General features: G+C 39.7%; 1 long non-coding RNA gene across 1 annotated transcript; it reads right to left on the minus strand.

The window, feature by feature from the left end:
* Positions 1–748: 748 nt before the first annotated feature.
* Positions 749–7187, minus strand: LOC115600596. The gene is made up of 4 exons (XR_003989064.1): positions 7114–7187; positions 2941–3091; positions 2345–2386; positions 749–2258 (listed from the first exon to the last, which is right to left on the minus strand). It is a non-coding gene; the product is annotated as an uncharacterized LOC115600596 (long non-coding RNA).
* Between the last annotated feature and the right edge of the window lie 12403 nt (positions 7188–19590).

Raw genomic sequence — 19590 nt, forward strand, 5'->3', positions numbered from 1 at the left:
TCTCAGCACATTGTAACTGAGAATGATCACCTAGAGGGCATCTTGGTCAACTTGGGTGCTCCAGATCATGTATTCCTGTTTGCTTCAATGGGTAGAAAACATCCATAGGGATGAGAGAACATGTTTCAACTCCCTTGCTGCCCCTGTCTTGCTGCCTCTTACCAGAGTAAGGGCATGGGAACTTCAGTTTTCATTCAACCCTTTGTTTTCAACATCCTGTATGGGTTTGAGGTTTTATTTTTCCCTGCGGAAGATGAGGAGTCTTTCCTATCACTGCCAGCTGATATAGTTTTAATTCCTCAGCTACTGGATGAGGTAGATTTGAAGTGGCTCTTCCCATGTAACTTACCAGTTCTCTTTTCCAGGTGGCAAAAAATAATCTTTCCGTAAGTAGAAGCTCCCTACAATCTTTAAATTATTCTGTTCCTAACAGAGTCTGTGGTACGGCAACATGGCCAGGAGGGTCGGGGCTTTGGTACTGAATGTGGACAAGGATGGAATGAAAGCACAGCAAGATAACAGAAATACTGACCAGTGGCCTTCTGGGCAAAAGTAGTGCTTTTGTTTCGCAGATTAGAAGAAGTAGTAACATAGTCTGTTCTTTCCTTGTCAAGGCCTTTTCTTGGATGCAAGTGTCTCCTCAGGTTTCTTAGGAGAAAAAACAGCTCCTGGAGCACAAAAAAGGCCGATACAAGTGCAACCATTGCATAGCCTTTTTGTCTTCTTGGACAGGTAAGTATCAGAGAGAGAGAAATAAAACCCAGAGATGGAAAGAGGAATAAAAAGGTAAGGGATTCATCCAAATACAGAGCCTGGCCAGATACACATTTGACACTTTATTTTTGTATGTAAATGGTAAGAAAATTCAGGAAGGCATACACTGAGAGGCAGTCTGTACAGTGTATTCCAGCAAATGCAAGGGGAATACATGTGTATCAGTCACTCAGCCCTATTACAAATTACTCTGTCGGTACTCAGATTTGAGACAGCTTTGTTTCTTGGCTGCCTGGGCGCAAGCTGGCTCATGTTCAGCATTTGTCAATCAGCACCCCCAGGTCCTTTTCCACTTGAGCAGCTTGCCAGCCACTCTTCTCAAGCCTGTAGCATTGCATGGGGTTGCTGTGGCCCAAATTCAGGATGCGGCACTTTGCCTTATTGAACCTTATACCATTGTCCACAGCCCATCAATCCAGTCTGTATAGATCCCTCTGCAGAGCCTTCCTGTCTTTCAGCCGATCAGCACTCCCAGCCAGTTTGGTGTTACGTTACCTGCAAACTTACTGATGGTGCACTCAGTCCTCTTGTGCAGATCATTGATAAAGATATTAAACAGAACTGGCCACAGTACTGAGCCCTGGGGAATACCACTTGTGACTAGCTGCCAGCTGGATTGAACTCCATTTACCACCACTCTTTGGGCTCTGCCATCCAGCCAGTTTTTAACCCAGTGAACAGTACACCCATCCAAGCCATGAGCAGCCAGTTTCTCCTGGTGAATGCTGTGGGAAATGGTGTCTATTATTTACTAAAGTCTAGGTTGGCAGCATCCACAACCTATCCCTCATACACTAAGCAGGTCACCCTGTCATGGATGGAGATCAGGTTAGTCAAGCAGGACCTGCCTTTCAGAGACCCACGCTCACTGGGCCCGATCACCTGCTTGTCTCGTATTTGCTGTGTCATGGCATTCAGGATGATCTGCTCCATAACCTTCTCCTGCACTGAGGTCAGGCTGACAGGCCTGTAGTTCCCCAGGTCCTCCTTCCTGTCCTTCATGTAGATGGGCGTCACATTTGACAACCTCCAGTCAACTGGAACCTGTCCCGGTTACCCAGGACTGCTGATAAATGATGGAAAGTGGCTTGGTGAGCACTTCCACCAGCTCCCTCAACACCCTTGTGTAGATCCCATCCAGCACTATAGACTGGTGTGCGTCTCAGTGGTGTAGCAGGTCACTGACCACTTCACCTTGGATTATGGGCAGTTCATTCTGCTCCTTGTCCCTATCTTTCAGCTCAGGAAGGGTGGGTCCCCCAACAACTAGCTGGTCTTACTGTCAAAGGCTGAGGCAAAGAAGGAATTCAGTACCTCAGCCTTTTCCTCAACCTTTGTTACTATGTTTCTCCCTGCATTCAATAAAAGATGGAGATTCTCCTTAGCCCTCTATTTACTGATAATGTATTTACAGAAACAAACTAGAAAAAGGTTAGAACCTCCACTTTCTTTTCCGTTCAAAACGCTGGTCCGAGTCATCAGAACTGTATTAAAAAGAGGAAGCAGAAAAAATATAAAGATTTAGATACACTAAAGTATCTAGTAAATAGATAGAAGTAGATACACTTACTTCCTCTTCTAGTGTTCACTCTTTGCATGGAAGATAGGAGTGCTGTAATAGGATAGGAAGACAGTCATTAGGATAGGAAGACAGTGAGTGCTGTCATTCTGTTAAGATTTGAAATCAGTGTTTAGAAAATAATCGTTCTGTATGTTTGCATTTTGTAGTTTGTGAATAAAAATGAACCTCTAGGTTATTTATTTCTACATAGATCATCAATTAAATATTTGGTTTGAGGAATACATTTTGTATGTGTAAGTACTCCCTATGGAAATAGTGCTATTTAAGTTTCTGCACTCTTTCACTCCTGAAAAAACTGAACTAAATAGGGCGAGGGGGAAACATGTTCCAGGCATTACTGGTCTTAGCAGATCTCAAGTGTCCTAACCCTCTTGGGAGCACAACCGACTCCGTTAAAGTCAGTCTTACACAGATAATTTTGAAAGCCAATTGTGGGTCAACAGCCAACTACAGCTGCAGAAAAAAAAAAATCTCCAGGAGTTTGTAAGATGACTGAACCTTAGCTAGAGAAAAAACATTAAAGTGTTTTGCCTTGCTGTGAAAATTGGACTAGGCCTGCCCTTCCATTGCACTGGCAAACTTACTGCTTGCTAGTCACCTCTGCATGCCCCTGCTTTGTCCAGCCTCAGCCAGGCTGTGCTGGCTATGTCTTGGTTCTCTCATCACTGATGCGTAGGCAATCCAGTCTGCAGATGTGAAGCAGACAAGTGAACTTGGACAGTGCTGCCACAACAGCTGGAAGGAGAGTTAGAAGATAATGGATTAGCAGTTCAAAGAAGAGGATACTCCCATTAGCCATGGAGAACATTTTCCATAGCAGTCATGGACATTAACAACAATGTCAATTACATCAATTAACAGCCTTCCATGGTAATGTGAGTTATAGTTAGTAGGAACATTTTGCTAATTAAAACTTGAATTAACCCCAGTACCAGCTAATTAAATTAGAACCACAATCAGTTTACTTTAGACAAAAACATGTAAAGCTTTTTCCTCCCATCCCTCCCTGCATCTCCTCCTTCCCCAAGTCTGGCACTAATCATCGCTTTCCATGGTGCCATTTCATACAAGCTGTGTACAAGCCTTGCCTGTGCTATAGGGTTGCTCTTCTATGGTTAGCCTGCTTAGCTGTACTATTAGCCCCCTGGTAGGAAGACAGGGCATGGCATCAGGAGGTTTTTCTTCTAACAAGGCATAGCTTTTAGACAAATCCGGGTAAGCGGACAAAAAATGCCTTCTGCTGGCATAGCAACATTGATAATGTTTTGGGGCTTTTTTCTGTTGGGTTTGTTGTTGTAAACTGGAATAGTGGTGTTAGCCAGAGGTGAGTATTACCAGTCCAGACCCAATAAAGACTTTCTTCCGGAGGCTGAGGTGATGGGCACAGGTTTTTTTTCTCTCAACCTTTTTCTGCCTTTGTGTGTTTTCTTCCTGCATCACTATCCTCTAGGAGCAGCATTCAGGGGGCATCATGGGAATATCGCATGCCCTATGTTCACTTTCTGGTCCTGCCACTACAGCATTATGGCTAATTCATCCTCCCTCCCTCCCAATTTCATCATATTTGAATCAAGACAGTGGTAATGAGCACATTAATAAAATGCATGAATACAGATAGGAAAAAAGTGCTATTTTCAATTTCTGTCTTCTACGGACTTCAGAAATAACCATGGAATAACAAGCACTCCTCTTGCTGACTGAGATATTTTAAACATAAAAAATTGCGGAGTATTACAAATTTGCATGTGCTTATTACACAGAAACAACAGGTACAAGAAGCAGGATTTTAAGATTTGCATAGTTAATATAATTTCAATGAATATAATCAGTCAGCTTGCACAGCTGTTGGGACAGGAAATTAACAGGTGTCATGAGTAAAGTATTCGAATGGGCCCTTTTTATTTGCTTTACATCAGTAAAAGAGTAGAACTGCAGACCTAAAAGTTTACAACTGTAATGTACTTCAGAAGAATACTGGGAGAGGAGATGTCTACCACTTTTCAAGGACGGAGTCTTCATTTGTATTTCTACCATTCTTTAAAAGAAAATGCTACTGATGTTCTATGTGCTCATAACCTGTTCCACTTAGCTATAGTGCCTGAAATAAAGCACAAAGTGAGACAAGGGATGAGGAAGGAGAATATGTTGTTCCAGGAGCTCTGAACTGAGGAAGATTTTAGTCTTAGAAGCCATTTAGATACTATGGAGATGGTTACCATAACATCAAGACAGTGTCAGATGGAATATGTGTTTCTCCTAGAAGCTCAGGAAAAACCCATATCACGTTACCATCATGCCAAGAAAGCACAGCAATTAAATCACACACGTCCCCTGTGTACAGTCACGGATCCATAAGCATAAACAGCTGCCTGAGCATGACGTGTTCCATTAAAACCAAGGCCTTGAGGAGGAACTAGGACACAGGACTGCTGTAATACATCAGTGGATGAATTCCTTGCTCTTGAGGGCATGTTGTCCTTAAGGGCCAGAAAACTTTTGTGTCCAAGCATTATTCCTCTGGGAGCTTCACCCAGGCTTTGATCTTACTAATGCCAGTGGCAGCTTGTCCAAGGAGGTCCTTCATGGGACATATTGAAGGAAAGGTCTCATCTCACACTGGATGTACAAGAGGAAGAGGAAGCTGGCATGATGATGTGGTGCTCTGGAATGTCTCTGCTCCCACTGACTTTGGAAAGAAATACTTATAGACTGTTGTCAACAATTTGTCAGAGAAATTGCTCCAATTTCATATTGCAACAGTACATCATGTCTTGAAGTAAAATAACCTTGAAAGAATTTGTGTGTGTGATTTGATTTGCTTTCGGAGATGGATAAACAGTTCATGAGTTTTCATAGGCATATTAATCTCTTCCTTGTCTTCCTTTGCCCATTTACAGTAAGAGCAGTGGAATTTAAAACTCTCTCACAAAATGGAAGCAATCTCTGGGGTGGGAACTGGCAGACCTGAGCATGGTTTCGTCGTCAGTCAGAGCACGCACCTTATATTGTTCATCCTGATGACACATAAAGGCTTTTCAAGCAATTATGCTTGCCCAATCTAACATCCATTAAAGTCAAGAAGAAAGTCTCCTACTGATTTTACCGGTCACAGCATCCCAGCCTTTCTCTCCCAAATGCCTAGTCCCTTAACTGGTTCTAATTCTGAGCTAAGATTCCTTACAGCATGTTAAATCCATAGATTTAGACAACCTTGACTTTGTGGTGCATAAAATTTGAGGCATGATGAGTGAAAATGTACATGTAGATGAAGAAATCAGATATATTAATCCATTACAATTATGCCCTTCATCAGCTCTATAGAACTGGCAGAACTTTCCCTTAAATGATGAAAGGGAATTAGAAAAAAGGCTGACTCAAAACAATGAACTGTTTCAAAGCAAAGCTGAATTCCTAGAGGTTAAGCAGCAGTAAAATCGGCAATAGTTACACAGCTGAGAGGTTTGAATATGCTTGTTGTTTTGGCTGCTATCCAATTATAAAAACATTGTCCTTGAAGCTTAGCAATTAGTGACGGTAAAAGTAATTCCACAAAGAGATGATGGCCTTTAGACAAATGAGGGAAGCGTGGAGCAGTGGGGGAAGGTTGCTGCTAAACAACCTAGAGAGTGAGTTCAGTATACAGGTATTTATTTTTCTGCTAGGATTAAGTAGAAATGAAAAGACTCTTTCACTTTGATTCACTTTTGAGAGCACATACAGAAGCTGTAAAGCTGTTTTAGATGACTCTGCCGGTAAACCACCCCGATGCCTGTGTTTGAGACAGCCATAAATGCCTCCCAAAGGAAAGAGTCCTTTCACAAGCTCTCCTGTGGTGACCAGACTGAAAGGCTATAGCAAAAATTGTGTCAGTGTTTTAAGTTGCAGCAGTGGAAATGAGAGCCATCCTTAGTCACACTGGGCACGAGGCCCGTCCCCAGGTGGGCAGGATGGGATAAGGAAGAATGTGCTGATGGTAAGCAGAGGAACAAATAAACTACAGGGAAGGGATTTCAGGGTGCTCACAGTTTTCTGCCCAGTGGAACCTGTCAACACAGTGCTGTAACATGGAACCATTTTGCCAGCTGCCCCAGCAGGACTGATCCTGAATACCAGATTGTAAGATAAGGTACTCCCTTAAGAGAAAAAAGGAGAACTTGCTTCTCTCACAGGCATTAGTTTGACTGGCCAAACACACCTAAGTTGGCCTCTTTAGAGCATAGAAAGTATTACTGCAAAGGCAGATGTCTGCAGACACTGGCATAATGGTGAGTTCAATCACCAGAGATTTCTGAAATACACCTTGGAAGACTATTTCATCTGTCCTTCGTTAAGATATAGGCTTGGTTACAGAACATGCTGAAGTTAGACAGGTTGATTCTGGGCCATTGTGTTGGTTAAACTATAGGATTCATTGGATCAAGCTGTCCAAAAGATGTCAAGACCCACTTTTGTTCAGGCAATAATAGGAATCAGACAGAAACTCAAGAGAACTGGAAAGGAAGCAAAGGGAAAAAACAGAGCTTACCCTCTGTTGTTGTGTATATTTCCATATTTCTGTATCCATCATTGGATATGGCCTTCTATGCAATCTCTGCTTCTCTAGATACTGGTGTCTGCCCAGTTTGGAGTTCGGGTGCATTTTATTATATTAATCTTTTTTTTTTTCCCCTCCTGCTCCATGAAACTGGTTGTTATTACTATCATTACAATAGCTATCTTTTCCCACAAAATGAGTAAGACACATCAGAGTGAGATACCTTGAGCTGTGTTGTGTTTCCATGGAAAGCAGCACACTGTGCCCTTGCCAGTCTGCTGTGCTTCAAGATGCTCCACAGGACTGGACGGTATCTTTCTTATCTGCAAACATGAACATATCTTCTTGGTACCAGTATATAGATGAAAATTAAAGAATCCTAGAATCCTAGAATGGTTTGGGTTGAAAGGAACCTTAAAGATCATCTAGTTCCAACCGCTCTGCCATGGGCAGGGACACCTTCCACTAGACCAGGTTGCTCGAAGCCCCATCCAGCATGGCCTTGAACATTTCTAGATCCCTTCTACCTAGGCCAATGGTCTGTCACATCTATTCCAGATGCAGCATGTCATGGAGATAAAAGATAGGGAGAACCGATTTCTCAGTCTCCCTAAAGAGACCGGGAAAGAAAGGGAGAAAAAAACCTAACAGTGTCCTGGTCTTTTGGCTTTAGAGACCTAAATACAGGCGCATGGACAAGCTTCTCCTTAGAGGGGCTGGGGTCATCAGTGTTGACGACAAAAAGGTGGAATCTCTGCAAGAAATTTCTTCCAGTTGAATAACACTTTTGGGAAGAAAAAAGCAAGACTGGACACTTGGGATGGTTGCTGTAATGTCTGACACAAGCTGATGTAAAGACAGGATTTTTCCCCTTTGAGGCTACAATTTTTCATAGCTAAGAGAGAATGAAGGACGTGTAGTACAGCTCATTTTAATAAGGCTTGTGGGAGGCAGGGGAAGACAGTCCCACACCGGAAAAGCCTTTTCTGCCTTGAAAGGCACAAAAGCCCTGGAGAAAGATACTGATGTGATATTCAAAGAAATTGCCACTGCTTGTGAGGTCCTTCTGGAAAGGGAAGAGGGTGAAACTACAGGAAAGAAGAGGAAGTAGGTCTCCAGCTATTTCGTTTGGACACTATTTTAGCTTCTTGTGTTTCTGGCAGTAGCCCATCACACCTAAGATCTTCTCAGATTCAAATTCCTTTGACAATGCACTTTTCATGGTATTAGTCCAAATTACTTCAGACCTTCAGGTAAATTTAGGCTATTGGCCTCCAGTGCTGTCGGTTTAGTGGCTTTCACTGGCACTGTGTGTGGTATACACTCCTGAGATACATACAATTTTTATGTCTGTGTATGTTGAAGCAGTACTTACATTAAATAGAATGCTGTATAAAATGTCTAATCTTTGAGTGATTATGAAGCTGAGCCTATCTTATGACTTCAAATATTTTCCACATTATCACTTATTTCAGCCTGCATACCCACTTTAAATTAGTCATTATTTTTAAAGGTTATAGTTTTGCTTCCTCTAGGAAGGAATTAATTAACTTTCAATTAAAAAAAAAAACAAACAAAAAAACAGAATAAGGGGTTAAAAATAGATTTTTTTCTTTTATCTAGAAAACTTTTACATTGTTCAGGAGCATACAATATAAAAAAGTTGAAAAGAACAGTTATGATTGCTACTGGGAATTCAGTGCTTAATAACTGGCTGTAATATCAACATCTGCAAAGGAATACAAGTCTCTTTTTTTGTTTTTATTCCCATTTAGTGAAATCATTAAATTATGTATCTTTCTAAAAGATTTTTGTTGGTCAAAATGAATCAACACATGATGTAATGCAGAAATTACTTAAGTAATTATGTTGCAAAGATTTTTTGTCCAAATTATCATAATAGCTCTTTCTGGCATTCAAAACTTATAAATAGCTACCTGCCTCTAGCGATTTCTTAGGAGTGAAGTTTGGCTTCTTAGATACGCGTGTCAGCATCAGAGTGGATGTGGCCTATTCAGGCAGACACATATAAAATCTGGCACTGATTGAGTATTGGCTCAATTATTAAGCTCAAACACAGTTTAAAATAACACTTTCGGCCTGTTTGAGATTCTGTGTAAGTCAAATGCCAATTACATAAGCCTGTAGTATTATGCATTAAATCGTCCATACCATGAGCTGTATTATAGTAAACTATTTATCAGTTGAAAAGCATGACTCGAAAACCTTTGAGCATATACACAATACTTTTTTCACACAAGACATTAAAGTGGGCTTCTATTAAAAACCCAGCAGTTTACTGTGGTTATAGTATCTCAAATATTACAGGATTACATACCGCTTTGGAGGGGAAGAAAGCCTTAGGTGACTTTGCTTGTTTTGCTTTCTCTTTCCCTGGCAGTGGGAGGGGATGAAAAAAGCTCTAATTTGTTCAAATGCTGTAAAGGTAACCAAACCATAATTAAATTCCAGAGCCATTTGTCAAGCTCTGCTCAGGCACAAATACAAATGAGACTGACTGCAAATTAATTCCGTTTATGCTTTATCATCAAAAAACCCCACTATCTTGGTAAGAGCAAATTAAGAGCCAAATAATAGCTGTGCTGATCCCTATGAGAAAATGGCAAATGTTTTACCTTTTCTTCCCAGGAAAATTGTTAAATATGGTCATTTTGAAAGAACAAAACAAATCTCTAAAAAAAAAAAAAAGGAGTATCGATTTCTGTGGCTTTGTAACTGAAGAAAAAGATTTTTTTTCCCCCCATACTTATTTTCAAGCCAGTTTTCTGGCTTGACTGATGTTACCTGCATCTGTCATGGCTCATATTTCTGCAGGGCATACAATTTTCCTATGGAAATGGAGCTGCCTGCAGACTGAAGACCTGGCTTTAAAATGCCGCCTTAGTAATGACCACCAATTATGCTTAACACCTGTGATTGAAACACACTGAACTTGGAAGAGCTTAGACAGCTAGAGCAGGAGGTGCAAAGGTGCATTTGAAGCATGAGAGTGAAGTTGACGTTTGGAGGCTTAAGGTAGAGCCCAGTAAAAATCAATCCTTCATTAGCAGAAGAACAACAGATCTCTGCAGCTTTGCTTCCAGAAATTGCACAGAGCTGGAAATGCATTGTCATATAGGATTGCCTTATCCTTACTACCTCCATCACAGTTTCCACATCTTTCTCTTCAATTTCAGAGGTCATAGAGCTCCTCAAAGTGGAGAAACTTTGATCTGTGTGCAGATTCTCAAGGAAGATTTAAAAATCTTGTAGAAGGCTGCCTTGTACGAAGAGGCAGGAGCAAAGATGACCTGAGCCCGAAGTTTACGTCTGGGTCTCCTCTTCACTTTTTTCATGCAAAAAGGAAGAAAAAGTAGCTGATTATTTACAGTATTTTCACCTCTGAAATGTAATTGGGTATTATGTAATTGTAGGAGTAGACAGTTAAAATTAATTACCTTTTTTATTGGAGAACAGGAATTCTTCCAGTGCTCTGGTCCGCGGTGCACTATGGTAGAGTGATGGAGCATTTTTGCAGAGGGGCCAAGCCTGGTTTTCTTCACCAAAGCCATGGTGTGTTTGGTCTGATGGGGATCCCATCTTTCATGGGATGCTAATAACTGAAGCAACTCAGCCAAGGCTCCAGTGGAATTCAGGGAGCGGAGCTGCTCCAACTGGGAAGTGCCTCACTGCTGGAGAGGAGACTGTCTGCGCTGCTCAGCTTGTGGATGCTTCCCTGAGCCAGGCCTTCACCCATTACATAAGAATGGTGATCCTGGCAGAGATTTCATGCCCTCGCTATGTTTAGGTGCAAATTTCCTGGGACACACTGCAGGTGTGATAATTTTCACTCAATCTCTTTTAAGACTGTGATTTTTCTTACTTGTTAATGTCCAGGAGACCACATTCCTTGTTCCTGATCAGTTATAAATCCTGCAACACAAGTTAACTGAGAAGTTAATTTAGCTCCAAACTCTCACCAGCTACATACCTAGGTTTTGGTACAGGTTGTTGCAAATGTTTTTAATGGCTTTGGCTGTTGGAAGTTATTTCTGAACTGTGCTACATGTGCTCAAATAAAACCTTCAAGCCTGTTATATAGACCTGAAAATTACTCTGGAAAACAACTGTGACCTGCTAAATGGAAATTACAGCTCTTGGCCCTGCCTTGAAAATGGACTTGCTGAGAAGCCAGACACAATGTCAGTGTCTATGTGCAGGCACTCTGGGATTCCCCTGGCTTAACTCCATCCCCAGGTTGAGATAAGTGGTTGTGCCAGCACAGAACCACTTTCCCATATTTATGATTTATTTTGTTTAATGTAATTCCCATCATGGTCTATGCACATGGAGCAGTAACAGACCATAAAGTTATAGGAGCACGTTGCTCTGGACATGGGCTAGACCTCTGGATTGCAAGAGTGTTTCTCACAACAAACCATTTCAAATGTACAGAGAACAGCTTCAGAGCAATCCCCTGTTTGGACTGTTCTCAAAATGCAGTATAATTAGGCCCAATCTTCACCCTTACCTTCGAGGGCCTCTGCCGAAATCACAACTGTAATTAACCAATCACAAGTGTAATTAAACATCTTATTGTGTGTTTGTCAACATTTGTAGCAGCAGTGGAGGAGAAAAAGTGAGTATGTTGTTTACGTGGAACAGAAATGTGTGTCCTGTCAGGCTTTCGAACCAGTTTTCCCAAGCTACATTTAATCTTTAAAAAAAATAATCTTCATTATAAATCAATACATACCTCATTAGAACAAACTGAGCAGTTGCACTAATGGCTTGCATTTAATTGACATAACTGGGTAAAGGAAATTAACAGCGTACCAGAGCAATATTAGATTACCCAATGTCATTAATCCTTTTTTTAATAAAGGAGCTTTGGAAAATTACTGTGGGGAAAAAAAAATTACATTGTTAGGTTTACTCACTGTTCTTACCAATATAAAGTGTCAGGTTCATTGGCCATTATTGTTAAATTAGACAGACATAGAACTCCTGGTAGGAGTGATATATAGAGGGGTCAGGTGGAGAAGCTCATTTCTGACTGTGAGAAGATCAAGGATTGTGACAGAGACACAAAAAGGCAGCAGCCTAGCAATCTATGCAATTAACTCTGCACTGTGTGCTATCCTCAGTGTTATCAGTTGGACTTCTCACCTGACATCTAGTTAAGCACAGCCCAGGTTTTGGTTTTGCTTCTGTGGGAAATGGTGGTTAAAGTGTTATTGATCCCAGAATACAGATGTCCACCTGAGGCTCAGCGTTAACTGGTGTCTTGCTCATAGAAAGTGTGGAATCCAGTTTCAAACTGGTCACGAGTGTGTAATCCTGCTGCAAGTGCATTTTTATGTCTTTTGGCCTTTAGGGTCTGCAAAGTTGATAGTACAAGAGCTAGTGGGACATTGGCAACAAAGAATTCTATTTTACATTTTACATTTTCTCTAAATGACATGTATCAGACAGTAAATAATCCATCGTATAACAAATACGTGTTAAATTATGTGGCTGACAATACAGTTGTCATATAAACTTTGCAAGCAGGATGGTTCTGAATTTTCTGTCTGATTACCTTGGCTGAAACACACCTTATAAAGGCATGATCACTCCGCAGATGTGTTTCTCTGTTAATGGCCTATTTTAAATTCCAAGCTCCCTCTTACCCCTTGCATTTGTGGACTTATTTACAGGTGTAAAGTGCAGATCTAATAGAAATAGCTCTTTTTGGCACTCTCCATGTCATATGCCCAGAGTCTTTGCAGTGAAAGCTGAAGTCACTTCCCTGCTAGTAATTAATAACCACACAGTTACTGCCTACTCTAACAGCCCGCTACTCGCAACTCTGACCATCAGGAATGACATTTACTTCTAATTGTACGGAATGCTGATGTCTAGGAACAGTTGTATCGGTTACGTGTTTAATACAGATAGGTGGAGGAATTTCTACTTAGGAAGGCATCAGACAGCCTCCATGCGATGGAGCAGCTCCAGTGTATGCAACCTGATTTCATGCAAACTAACTTTGTAAATGCAGTGAAAGGCAGGGTGACAAGAGTTGGCCACTCAGATTACCCATGGACCCTCCTCCGCAACACTGCTACGCTTTCTCCTTAACAGATGATGTTTGCAAACCTCTTTGAAGTAGGAAAGCTCTCCTTAATTCCAAATGACACACAGTAAATAGGGGCACTGGCTAGAGAGCTGGGAGGGTTTTACAGGAGTATGTGGGAGTATAGGCCACCTAGCTTATGGAACGAAATGCAAAGGAAGGTAAGGCGAATCACGGCAGGCAAAACTATTTTTCCTTCAGATTTAATACTCAAAACGAACAGTAGGCTTCTTGAATTCAATTTTTTATTACTTCAGATGTGCATCTTACCTGAATTACATCTGTTATTATTATATTGCAGGATAAGAATTTTGATTCACATGTTGCTTATGTTGCTAGGTTGGTTTTTTTGTTTGCTAGTTTGTTTATTTTTCTAATTATTTGTGTGTGTTGTGTTCATGAAATATGAAGATAAACACTGTTCCATTTTGGGAGATAGTTTGATTTCTTACTGTAAAGAATACTGATATATTGTTCCATAATCAAAAGAAGAATTAAGTATTAAACGGAATACTTAAAACCTTTTTCCTCCTAATTTATGTAAAACATAAATATAAATATAAACATAAATATAAACATAAATATAAATATAATTATAAATATAATTTTAAACACAAATACAAATACAAATATAAATATAAATATAAATATATAAATATATAAATGTAAATGTAAATGTAAATATAAATGTAAATATAAATGTAAATATAAATCTATTTAATGGTTAAAATAAAACTGGTGTTTGTGAGATTTCTAGAGTACTCACTGTAAAAAAAAAATTTTGATATTTTCACAAAAAAAATGAAACTGAATTATAATAACTACTATTCATAACAGGCAATGTCAGTAACAATTACATTTCTCCATAAGCAGTCACCTCGAAAAAAAAGGGCTTGATATTATTCTGAGATGTGGTACTTGAAAAAATGTGACAGATGTGGTTATTACAATACCAGATCAAAAATTCAGAGGCCTAAAAAATTGCAATATGGTCATAGGAAATGTAACACTAACATTATCCAATTACTAAGGCCCACTTTAGACAAAATCTTTCCTGAGAATTTCTTATCTATTTTCTTACATTCAGGAAGAAATGTTTCATTGTCTGAGGTACTACAAGCAGGACCTCGGCAGCACACTGAGCAAAAATCTGTATGTTTATGCAAAAGTAGATTTAGCCTACAACATGGAGTATCTTCATGCAAATTAACATTTTAAAAACTAACCTTTTTTTAAGACCCTATATATCAAAGACCGTAGCCTGTGTACTTTAACATGGTAGGCAAGCTTTGCACAATTACAATTACAATTTGCTAAGTATGCATTTTTGTTAAAAAAACTTCTTACTCAAAGCAGACTTCTTACTTGGACTGCTGCTTACTTGGAGAGATCCAAAAGAAATACACCCTAACTCAGGATAGTCTCATACTGTATAATTTATAACAGGATCAAATGGATGAAAAAGATCCACTGTTTTGATTTGATAACAGTTCTTGATGTTTTCTAATAAAACAAAGTCAAGCCCTGCACTGTGTTTGGTAATCATGCTCAGAGCATGAAAAATTAGCCCATGTTCCCTGGGCTAATACGAAAGGCTAGATCTAGCCAGGCACTGATTAAACTAAGTAATTTGTAAACAACCCTTTAGTTGAAAGGCAGTCAACATGCAAAGAAAGCTTCAGGAAAATGAGGCTAATGCAACAAATTAACGTTGGGGAAAAAAAAAAAAAATTTAAAACTCTAGAAGTGACAAGCTGAAACAGACTTCTTGACTTTTCTTATCTCACGTAATTTGTATCACTAATAATGTAAACATAAGAATATCTTTAAGGACAATTTCTCCGTTATTTTTCAGCCTTCAGCCTTAAAAAAGTTCTTAGAGCATTGCTTTGACTTTTTCTCCCATTTGCTGCTTTCAAAATATCAATAACAATGATCCTGGACTTATTTTAATGGAAGGCCAATGAAAAGATATGTTAGGCATATTTATTCTGACCACTGACATTTGAGTTAAGAAGGGACATAGGGGTGCAAAAATAAATGTTATTTCTGTTGAATATCCAGTGAGTAGTGAATGGACTGTTAATATACGCAGAAAACAATTAAACAGATCAACTAAAGACCTCTTTCTCTCTTGTAGCTTCTTGAATTTGACTTCCTTGAATTAGCACTGCCAGTATTTCTCCCACTCCCCATTCAGCAGAAACTACCCTGAAAGATGCTCTAAAATTTTGCCTTCCACTGTTGGAGTCAGTGCACAACACATTTTGCCAGTACAGCTATAGTGGTAGCTATACAGGGGTAGACACAACATTGGGTAGCAAACCTTGCTGAATAAGAAAGGATTATAGTAACACAGGGCACTTCTGAGACCCAGAGAACTGACTGATTCCTTCCTCCCTTCCCCCCATAGTTACACATGGAGTTTGCCAGTTTGCCACCATACCTAAAACTGGCAGATTTTGGAGTCTAAGCTCAGGGCTAATCAGACACAACACAAAGTCAATGTTACTTATCTAGCCTCTTCCCAGAGGAGTTCCTCAATCTAGAAGTAAGTAATTCTTTAGACACATACCAAAGAAACTACTCCCTTAGGAAGACATCAGATACACATTAACATATACCAGGCACATTGGTTTAAACAGAAGATTAGAAGATATTTAGGACTGTACAGCGAAGAAATGTCACATCCAGAAGAAAAATCAGGGGAACCAAAAAGCCGCATAGTTTGACCCAGGTTTGCAGCCAAAGGTCTGAGTAGCAACCTTGTCATTGCTAAATGTGTTCTTAATTCCACGAACAGTTTTGACAGTCATAAATAGTTGCAGGATCTGGGCTAAATTTTCACCGAACTAAGAACAGCAACTTACAAGTTTTAATTTCTGTGTAGTGGTGAACAAAATTACCAGAAGAATTGGCAGAGCCTCCAGTGGCTCTCTGGGTTGTGGTTTTGCTATATTTCCATACCTCCCTGAAGAACTGGCCTGTGTAATGAGGCTAAACTGGGGAAAACTGGGAAAAGCTCTTCTGAACACAAGAAGGCCCAAGGTGCTGAAAATGGAGAGGGTGACAGTGAAAATGAATGACAGGGTACTGGTTTGGGCAGAAATATTCGCCACTGTAAAACTGCTCCTTTTCTTTGCATTTGAAAAGATGCAAAGAGGGTGTCTGCACGCCTTTCCATATATGCTCTAACTCCTCCAGGGATACTAGACAGCCCATACACTCCTTCTGGGATATTTTGCTTCTGAGGAAGAAGATCTAGCTGAAAGGTAACTTGCCAGAGATTGATCACCTTCTGCGTGAGACTGGGAAAGAGGAGACCTGACACTTTCACCAGATTTTGGTATTGACTACAATTGGTAGACTAGCAAAGAGCACAGACCCTCAATCTTCAGCAGAGGAAAGTTAGGCAGTCAATGCAGCCTAGAGACTGTTTTCCACAACAACTATGTAGTAGCCTTCAATACACAACCACGCTCTGAACGCTGGGTGAATAATAACTATATGAGAATTAAAATAAGTGTCACAGGTAGCCAAAAAGGGAGGAAAGGGTATGCAAGATGCGGGTTCATTGGGTGTTTTATCATAAGCAACAAAATCAGCCTTGGCTGACTCATTGATATACCTCTGCGACTCCAAGCTTGTTTAGCTGTATTTACTGAGGAATACCCCTCTCACTGTACTGTGTGCAAGGGATTTCTACACAGTAAAGTTATTTCTGAGGTAATTCCAATTCATCACCAACAAAGCTCTGTACAAACATTTTTCCCTCCGAAGCTGAGGGCTGAAATTGTAGCTGCTTCATTTTTTTCAGGAGAGACACAAAAAATATGCTGGAAATTCAATGATGTGTCAGATGGCTTTAAAGTTTTTTCCAGCTCTTTCCATTTCCATGAAATAATCCATTAAATAATTTCTTTCAAGATAAGTTCAAATGTGGTTAGAAGCTAGAATTCCATGTTTAAATTAACCCTGACCTCCTTCTCTTTTTGTCTTCAAAAAGTCTGCCAGATTCTTCAGACTGTAATACATTTAAAGGTCTATTTGTCATTGGTATACAGTGACATAACGATGAATTTATACTGCTTTTTTTCTTCTCTCTTAAAGGAGTAAGTAGAATATTCTGGTGCCAACAATAATGTGTATGCAACATAAGAAGGGGTGGGGGGAAGCTTGTTATCTGTATAAAACAACTAAGAGAAATTCTTATTTCAACAGATTGAAGGCCCTTATGTCAACTGAAGGTGCCAAAGCTTTGTAGCATACTTTTTCTTAACTTTTTTTTAATATTTGTCCATTTTCTTTTCCATAAGCCTAAAAATATATTTTTATTGTTTTTTAAAGGGTTTTGCTTACTTTTTTCTTTTCTCAAACCCTGTTAAGCAGGAATTATCTAAGGTTTTGCTGAAAGATTCCTAGAAATCTCAGACATGTTTGTTATGAGATTTTACAGCTTCCTTGAAGAAAGTGGCAGTTTAAACATTCAACAAAGTCACCCAAATTTCTTTGTACACTGGAAATAAATAGAGAGCAACACCAACAAATACAAAGTAAACAGTTACAAAGTATTATTAATACCCTTTATTCTGCATTGCTTAGCTTCTGCCCTTACACTTTCAACAGATTGCTACTTAAGTGAAAAGAGAACACAAACCCAGCCCTTCCCTCAACCCTTTCTCATAAATGTATTAGTAAAAGGATTGCAGGTACGGTTTGCAATATAGTTTAAAAGGCCAACCCCAAGAGCTGGGTAAAAGAGACTAGAAGAGACAATATCTCAAGGGAACTGTAGAGCACAATTGTATCTAGCACATAGCTAAAGCTTAATGCAATGAGAGAATAATACTAAAAATTAACATCTTGAGTTATAGGAGAAAACCTTTATGTTATCAATCGCATAAAGTTTTCTGTTATCAGCTTTCTGATAAAAAGCTGAATATGTCCATGGCAGCTGAAGTGACAAAGGCTTCTACATAATTTAGAAATATTTTGTTTGATATAAACAGGCTGTTCAGAACTTTCAGCTGAAAAAGGAAAAAAGAAAAATGTACTTGGGCTGAAATCATATTTTTTTCAACCCTGGGTGCATAAAATTTGAGGCCAGAAGTAATAATTTTACATGACACACTTCTTACTTGCAGGACAGCTATTTGAGATTCTTGGACCCTGAGTGGTAAACTAAATTAAATTCAGGGGTAACTGAAAGAAAAATAACTGACTGTCATTGCTGCTACTACAGATAATTCAGTGACTGCTGTGAAAATAGTGCCACCTGATAGGAGCAATAGGTGAGCTAGGTATAGTTCTTCTAAATCATATGTAACATTCGGAAAAAGCCATGTTCTTGAAGGAGCCTCTCTGCCTACCATTATTATCCATATGGCAAGAAAGAGGCTCATTTATAAGGCCATGAAACAGTCAGAAGAGTGCAGACATGGTATTGAAAGCTCTCAGAGGAAACCCCCATGTGGCAGAACTGGTCAGAATTGTCATTGATGCTGTAATTAGTCATTGAAAGGAATCTGTACTATCTGATATATTAAAAGAAATAGTGTAAGTTGCCTCTTTTTCATTCTGCCTTATATCTGTTATAAACTTAAGAAGCTGCTTCAAAGACCCACAGACCTCTAAAGGGAAATATCCCAACTCCGTCTTTCTGCATGGAAAATATGAAACTACTGAGGGGGAAACCTCAAAAATTTATTCCCATCCTCAGACAGATTCTGTCTGTAACTTACCCTGGCTACAGAAATATGCCCCTTCTGGGACCGCAGTGGGAAAACCCCACATTCTGTCTCCTCTCTCCCTCCCCATCCATTTCTGTCTTCTGCCTCTGACAGAAAAAGGGCTGAGCCTTCGTTTTGGCCAGGAATAAAGTGATTTCATTAAACCAAGGAAGACTCAACGTTCCTCCCATACTCTGTCCAAGCTCAAAAGCAAGACAGCTCCTGCGCAAACTGGGGATCGCCTCAATTGTCAAAGTGCAAGTTAGAAAGGGTTCAAGCTCATATTCCCTTTTTTGCAGGGGGACAGTACTTCATCGAGACAGGAATGTATTTTTTACCACTTGCAGTGGTGTTTGACTAGCAAAAGTACATCAAATATGCCTAGTATTACACATCCTGTATCCAAACTTGAAGTTGTTTCTTGCTGAGAATTTTACTGTATTGTTCAAAGTGGTATTTACCTTACTTAATGAAGTAAAAATGACAAAAGAGGAAAGCAAGAAGAATCAAAGCTGATCAAATCTCTCTAGGACATCATTTAAGTAAAGAGAAATAAATTTTCCTTTTTCTGCCTCCATTACAACAAAAGCATTTAAATGCTGATATTTTCTCATGAGACACAAAATCTCTTTCTGACTAGCTCTTGATGGGAGATCTTGAACAGCTGTGAGCCCTGGTGTGGTGCAAATTGCAATGAAGACTCCTTGCCAAAGCAGATGATGACAGTGCCCTTCAAAGGACTCAAAGCTGCTGGAAGAGTGGGCATGATGAACACCCTGACAAGGGGGACGGAAAGATTGGAAGCAAAACCGTGGACCATGCAGCAGCAAAACGGGAACTGGAGACCTTGTGG

Source organism: Strigops habroptila, chromosome Z, assembly GCF_004027225.2.
Source record: "Strigops habroptila isolate Jane chromosome Z, bStrHab1.2.pri, whole genome shotgun sequence".
Classification (NCBI taxonomy): Eukaryota; Metazoa; Chordata; class Aves; order Psittaciformes; family Psittacidae; genus Strigops; species Strigops habroptila.